This window comes from Triticum aestivum, chromosome 5A (assembly GCF_018294505.1).
Source record: "Triticum aestivum cultivar Chinese Spring chromosome 5A, IWGSC CS RefSeq v2.1, whole genome shotgun sequence".
Lineage (NCBI taxonomy): Eukaryota > Viridiplantae > Streptophyta > Magnoliopsida > Poales > Poaceae > Triticum > Triticum aestivum.
In genome coordinates, this window is record NC_057806.1 from 45,372,091 (window position 1) to 45,378,745 (window position 6,655).

The window sequence follows — 6,655 nt, forward strand, 5'->3', positions numbered from 1 at the left end:
GATGCGCGCGTGGGGCGCGGACCGGCGGCGGGCGCGGCGGCGGCCGGCGCGCGGCGGGCGCAGCGACTGCTGGGCGTGGCGGGCTTGACGTCCCTGTAGCGCGAGGTGTGCTGCGTGTGGAGTGCCGGCTCCTGCTCAGATGCTTCGCTCGAGCGGTTCGATCTGGATCTGGCGCCTCGGTGCTCCGTTCTGGTTGCTGCTCCTTGCGATGCAGGTGGTTGCTGCGGTGGTGGTGGCCGCGACGGTGCTGCGGTGGTGGTTGGCGGCTACAGCCAGGGGGTGGTGCGTATCTGGGCGCGGTGGATCGTGGGATCCCGTGGTCAGAGTGAGGTCGACCTCGGCTGGGATGGTGGAGCGTGGGCGGCGGTCGGTGGCGATTGATGGTGGCACAACTCTGGGAGAAATCCTTGTTCCGATCTTCATCGGAGCCGGCGACGGCGGTGCCCGCGGGTGTCGTTACCTTTCTTGAAAGCGTCGTCTTGGAGCTGTGCTCCTCCTCTCCACGGCATTGGCTCCGGAGGGAAACCTCAGATCAGCTGGATCGGGTGATGGGGGCGTCTTCGCGTCTTTCTCCTCCTTGGGGGCATCGTCTCGGAGCCGGCTACGACTGGAGACCGGTGGATGGCGGCATCTTCGCTGCGTGGCTTGCTGAGGCGGGGCGTTGGTTTCTGTTTTGGCAACGATGATGGCGTTGAGAGGAGCTCGGGTCGCAGCATGGACTTCGGTAGTCGGTTCTTCCCGGCGTGTCTGAGGTGCCCTTCCGTTATGGAGGGCACGCTCGGCGCAAGTCCTGCATATTTCCCTTTCGAAGCTCGTCGTCAAAGTCGGAGCTGACGGTTGCTTGCGCGTGTGGCCATCTGTTGGCATGTGCCGTCGTGGCTTTGGCGGCTGTTTGCGGGTTGACTTCGATGGTGGAGCTCTACGGTGAAGTCGGAGTCGCCCGTTCGAGGCAACCGGTGATGACGATGACGCTTGCGACTCCTCGGCGGATGTCTTTCTTCTTTGTAGCCCCGAGTTTCTTGTCGGTGGCCAGGTTGGCCGGTGGTGCCCTTGTCATATGGGTTGAGTTGCATCGGTTTTAGCCCGGTTTTCCGTCAATTAACGGGGCAATTCTCTTCTTCTTAATCAATGAAATGGCAAGTCTTTTGCCTCGTTTCAAAAATAAAATAAAATAACATCACTTCTTCATAATCAACAGCTGGGCAATAAACCATATGTGCATTGTAGCAGGTGCTTCACTTGATGAACTCCTGGTGCTTATGATTTTCCTCCTTTTACAACTTTCTGTGAGCTTAGTAACAGGCGCCACACTTGTGTTAACTTAATCTGTCCTTTAAGGAAAAGTTACTTTTGTATCTCATTTACCGGAACGATCTGTCTGCAATTTGACAACTTGGTCAAACCACTGTGGAAGTCGTAGATGCATTTCTGCACAACTAAACTAATAAATTGACTTTACATTAGCACAAACAGAACTTCATAAATTCATCTTTGTTGCACCTCACCTAACCCATTTCCCTTCCACATGCAATTCCCATATATTCCTGACAGTTCTATTTTACAGATTAAAAAAAAGCAAGTTGTGGTGAGTACAAAACCTCCAGAAGAATCGGTCAAGATTTCTCTCAAGGACTGTTTGGCTTGCAGGTTATTACCAATTTTGTAGCCCTCGCCTCAACTGTAAAAGTAGTGACCTGCCCAAATGTAAATAATGCTGACGGCTTCCTTTGATCTCATAGTGGTTGCATAACATCAGCAGAGACAGTTATGCTTGAGAAGCAAAGCTTGGATGACTTCATTACTCGCATCAACTCAGGCAAAACCGTCATCGTATCTGTATCTCCCCAGTCAAGAGCATCATTAGCTGCATTCTTTGGTCTTTCTCAGTCACAGGTATTTGTCTGTGCTTCACTTGACCACTACATAATCAAAATTGTCACCATAAACGGTGTTTTGTAATGTTTTCCCTAATTAGTGTCTTTCTGCTTTAGCTGAATGACAAGTGCTCTGTAAATAATGATAACAAACACATAATGCAATTTTTCTTATCTTCAGGTTTTCCGAAAACTAACTGCTCTGTTCAAGTCGATGGGCGTGAAGGCAGTGTATGATACAAGTAGTAGTCGAGATCTGGCCCTAATTGAAGCATGCAATGAATTTATTTCACGCTATAAGCTGAGTCAATTGTCTAGCGACAAAGAAGTTGGAACCAGTCTTCCTGTGCTTTCATCTGCATGTCCAGGTAAAAACATTTACACGAAATATGCATCACTTTTGCTACTATGCAGTTTCCTATGTACTACTGATATTCCCTTGCTGGTTAGTTAGTTATTTACATACCTTCTATAAATATTTGTGAATCTCTTCCTCCTTACAGGCTGGATATGCTATGCTGAAAAGACTCTTGGTTCATATATCTTGCCCTACATCTCATCTGTAAAGAGTCCCCAACAAGTGATTGGTGCAGCTATCAAGCATCACATGGTTGAAAAACTTGGTCTCAAGTGAGTAATTTGCCCTAGTTCTAGATCTAAAGATGTTATTTCAGATCTTTGATCAGACATGAGGAATTTAGTACTTCCTTTTGTCCAAAATTGGACTCCCTTTTTACTTCACAAAGTTTTGTCTTGTATAAGTATAAGATCTTGCAAGTATATTTCATGAAAAATCTGGATATGCAATTTTCTGGTCACCAGTCCAAAATATCTTGAGAGACATATACGATTTTTGACATTTTCTTGTGATCAAGTGTTTGTGACATTAGGTTTTTCCTGGTCTTTGCAATGTAATATCTACATTTGCTGAATTAGATGATTATTTCAATTAAAAACCACTCTGATTATGAACTATCATTTTGTGATATTTTTGTTTGTAATCATACTTGAACGTATTGTGTAGGCCATATGATGTATATCATGGTTACTGTGATGCCCTGTTATGATAAAAAACTTGAAGCTGTCCGGGGTGACTTTGTTTTCTCAGTGGAAGAAAAGGAAGTTACAGAGGTGGACTCGGTATTGACAACTGGTGAAGTGTTGGACTTGATACAGGTTACTAATTTATTTCCTGCAGTTGCTTGTATGTCTTCAAAAACTCCACACTTATATCACTTTCATGGTTTTGCAGTCCAAATCTGTTGATTTCAAGACAATGGAGGAATCTCCTTTGGACAGATTGTAAGCTCCTTGTATGCTCGATGTTCCGTCCCTCTGGATAAAATTTGAACGAAATCCAATACAGAAATATATATTTATATGTTCTCTTCAACTAGTACTACTATTTAGAATTTAGCGATGGTTTGATCTAATCAACTGTCGAGAAAAAGAAAGATAAAACTAATTTTATATGGTTACATTTATGCTTCATCTCTTCTGAGAATTCACGTGTACTTTCATTGCAACATAGATTAACAAATGTTGATGATGATGGTCATCTATATGGGGTTTCTGGTGGCTCGGGTGGTTATGCGGAAACCATCTTTCGTTATGCAGCACGTGCGCTCTTTAATAGGGAAATAGAAGGCCCACTTGATTTCAAAATCTTGCGAAATTCAGATTTCCGTGAAGTTACGCTGGAGGTAATTCATGGCCCCCATCCATCCCCATTTGGCCTCGAAATCCACTCTTGCTGTGGCCTTCGCATCATTGTGTATATAACATGTTTATGCTAACAGGTGGAGGGCAGTCCTGTTTTGAAGTTTGCCCTTTGTTACGGGTTCAGAAACCTACAGAACATTGTTAGGAAGGTTAAGATGGGAAAATGTGAATACCAGTTTATTGAAGTTATGGCTTGCCCTTCAGGTATTTCATTTATGAAACTGTGCTGCACGGTCGCTTTTAGTAACTTCTTTCTGAGATTTAGGATCTAGATACCCTCTACTATACACTGATTATTGCCGTGCAGGTTGTCTGAATGGGGGAGGCCAAATAAAACCTGCTAAAGGCCAATCTCCCAAGGATCTCATCCAACAACTAGAGAGTGTGTACACGCAAGATGTAAGTTCTAGCATGCTCACTACTTTTCATGTTGGTTTGTAGGGTGTTTGCGATATTTAATTCTATATCCCTTGTGACCCATTCAAGTTTTATATCCAAGTTCTCTGCTATACTTCTGCAGCTTAGGCCGTAGGTTGTCCCCAATGTAGGCCCAGCATGCTACTGATACAGTACTTTTGACCATTTAAGAAGACAAGAAAAGAAGCATGCTATACAGCAAGTTCTCTTAGTACCTATCACACCTTCTCATTGTAGTTTTGGGAAGCTGTGCGTAATTTCTGAACTCACTAACCATTGATTGTCTTATTATCCTGCTCCAGTTTGCCGACATTGTATATTCCCCTTAGTGAAGTGGAAAACAATAAACTCGAGTTGGTTCCTAGTCCCTCCGTCCCATAATATAAGAGCGTTTTTTGAGTAAAAAACGCTCTTATATTATGGGACGGAGGGAGTACTTTATAATTATCATTTACCATAGAATCTTGCTGCCATCGCCACAAGAACTTTTTACTTGATGCCAGTCATTATATGCTGCCACTGACTTCAGACTTTGTGAACCAGGTATCAATATCCAACCCCTTTGATAACCCGATTGCGAAAAGATTATACGATGATTGGCTCGTCCAACCCGGTTCAGACAATGCAAAGAGGTACTTGCACACGCAGTATCACCCCGTGGTGAAAAGCGTCACTTCGCAGCTGCAAAACTGGTGATGCCGCCAAAGATCGGTTCGCCGCGCCAAGAATTCATCGTCATATGTTCTCGTAAGAAACCAAGAGGGCGCACTGCCGAAACAATGGCAACACTAGAGGATACAGGCATCATTACCAAGGGTGTTTTGCTTGAGGGCAAAAATTGAGTTTTGCTAGGCCATAGGTTTTCCACCTGCTTTTCTTGGTGATCTTGTGTAATATTGCCCCACGGAGAGATAAACAAACAGTGACAGATAGTAAATTGTACTAGTAGCATGTAAAGATAGTAAATTTTTTCCCGCGTCAGGAATCAGCAGTTGATCTCTGATGATTTCATGCCGCATTGTCCTGTGATGTCTTGCTCCTTGTTTGACACAATCGTGTCGCAGTACCATCTAACTTTTCAACGCCTTGCAACTACTATTATTGTGGCATTATTCATTTCCTGGAGGACAGCGAGAGGTCCTGCATTACCTTGAGCTCCCCAATCATTGGCCCGTTGCGAAACTTGGACACACCTGGCGTTGGCATTTATCTGATGGGATGAAGACATCAAATTGGACTTTGCAGAGCGGATTATGAATTATACAGAAAAAAATAAGATTTGTACAGAAGACAAACTCCTCATTGTGTCTCCTAGCTAATTTTTTTAAAATAATACATTTTTTATATTAAATTTCAGAAATATTACGCCATAATTATATTTTTTAAAAATATTACCCAATCGGCCTACTGCTGACCGATTGGATCCAGTCGGCCTGCTGCTGGCCGATTGGCTCCCAATCGGCTCACTACTGGCTGATTGGATCCAGTCGGCCCACTGCTGGCCGATTGGCCTCAGTCGGCCCACTGCTGCAACATTATTCAAATACCTATTCAACAATTTTCAAATATTTGTTCAACATTTTCAAATACTTGTGCAACATTTTTTTAAATGCTTGATTAACATTTTTATATGCATGATCAACATTTTTTCAAATACTTTTTCAACATTTTTCAAATACCTATTCAACAGATAGATGGGTGCATGCACCTGTCGGCCTAGAGGAAGCAGACTGGGTGCCAATCGGCCAGCAGTTGGCCGACTGGTGCCAATCGGCCAGCAGTGGGCCGACTGGATCCAATCAGCCGGCAGTGGGCTGACTGGGGGCCTATCGGCCAGCAGTAGGCCGACTGGATCCAATCGGCCAGCAGTAGGCCAACTGGATAATATTTTTAAAAATATAATTACGACGTAATATTTCTGAAATTTAATATAAAATTTGTATTATTTAAAAAAATTAGCATGTCTCCTATACGTGCGTGCAACGGGATTTGTGAGATCAACTGGTTTCGAACATGATAAAATTTCATCGGTAAAAAATATTTTTGGAGAGCAACAGTGAGATCAGCTGCGTTTTCTTTATTTTCCTTTTTAGTTAAATTTTGTTTAGCAGCGAAAAAAAAATGAACGCCGACCGTGGGGATCGAACCCACGGCCACGTGGTTAAAAGCCACGCGCTCTACCACTGAGCTAGGTCGGCTCTCTGATAAAAATTAGACAAGTCCGTTAATTTGGAATTCTACTACTCCCTCGAGAGTCTTTATAGAGATTTTACAATGGACCACATACGGATATATATAAATGCATTTTAGGATATAAATTCATTCATTTTGTTTTATATATAGTCCATAGTAGAATCTCTACAAAGACTTGGGCTGTGTTCGGCAATCCTCTGCTCCTTCGCTACGGAGCGGAGCACCCTGCTAGCAGCTTGCCGAAATATAGCTGCATGTCGCTCCGCTCCGCATCGGAGTTGCAGAGCGAAGGGGTCCCGAACAGCTTCTTATACTCCCTCCATTTTAAAATATAGTGCGCCCGCGCTTCCAGAGGTCCAATTTTGATCATAAATTTAACTAACAAGACCAACTGCGACGGGAGAAAAAAATTATATAATTGAAAACTTTTTTCGAATACGAATTCACTG

General features: G+C 43.7%; 1 non-coding gene and 1 pseudogene across 1 annotated transcript; one reads left to right on the forward strand and one right to left on the reverse strand.

Annotated features, from left to right (window-relative positions):
• The window catches only part of LOC123102221 (protein NAR1-like), a 10,433-nt pseudogene extending 5,308 nt beyond the window's left edge, over positions 1-5,125 (forward strand).
• A 1,014-nt stretch (positions 5,126-6,139) lies between these two features.
• Positions 6,140-6,211, reverse strand: TRNAK-UUU (transfer RNA lysine (anticodon UUU)). The gene has a single exon. It is a non-coding gene; the product is annotated as a tRNA-Lys (tRNA).
• Between the last annotated feature and the right edge of the window lie 444 nt (positions 6,212-6,655).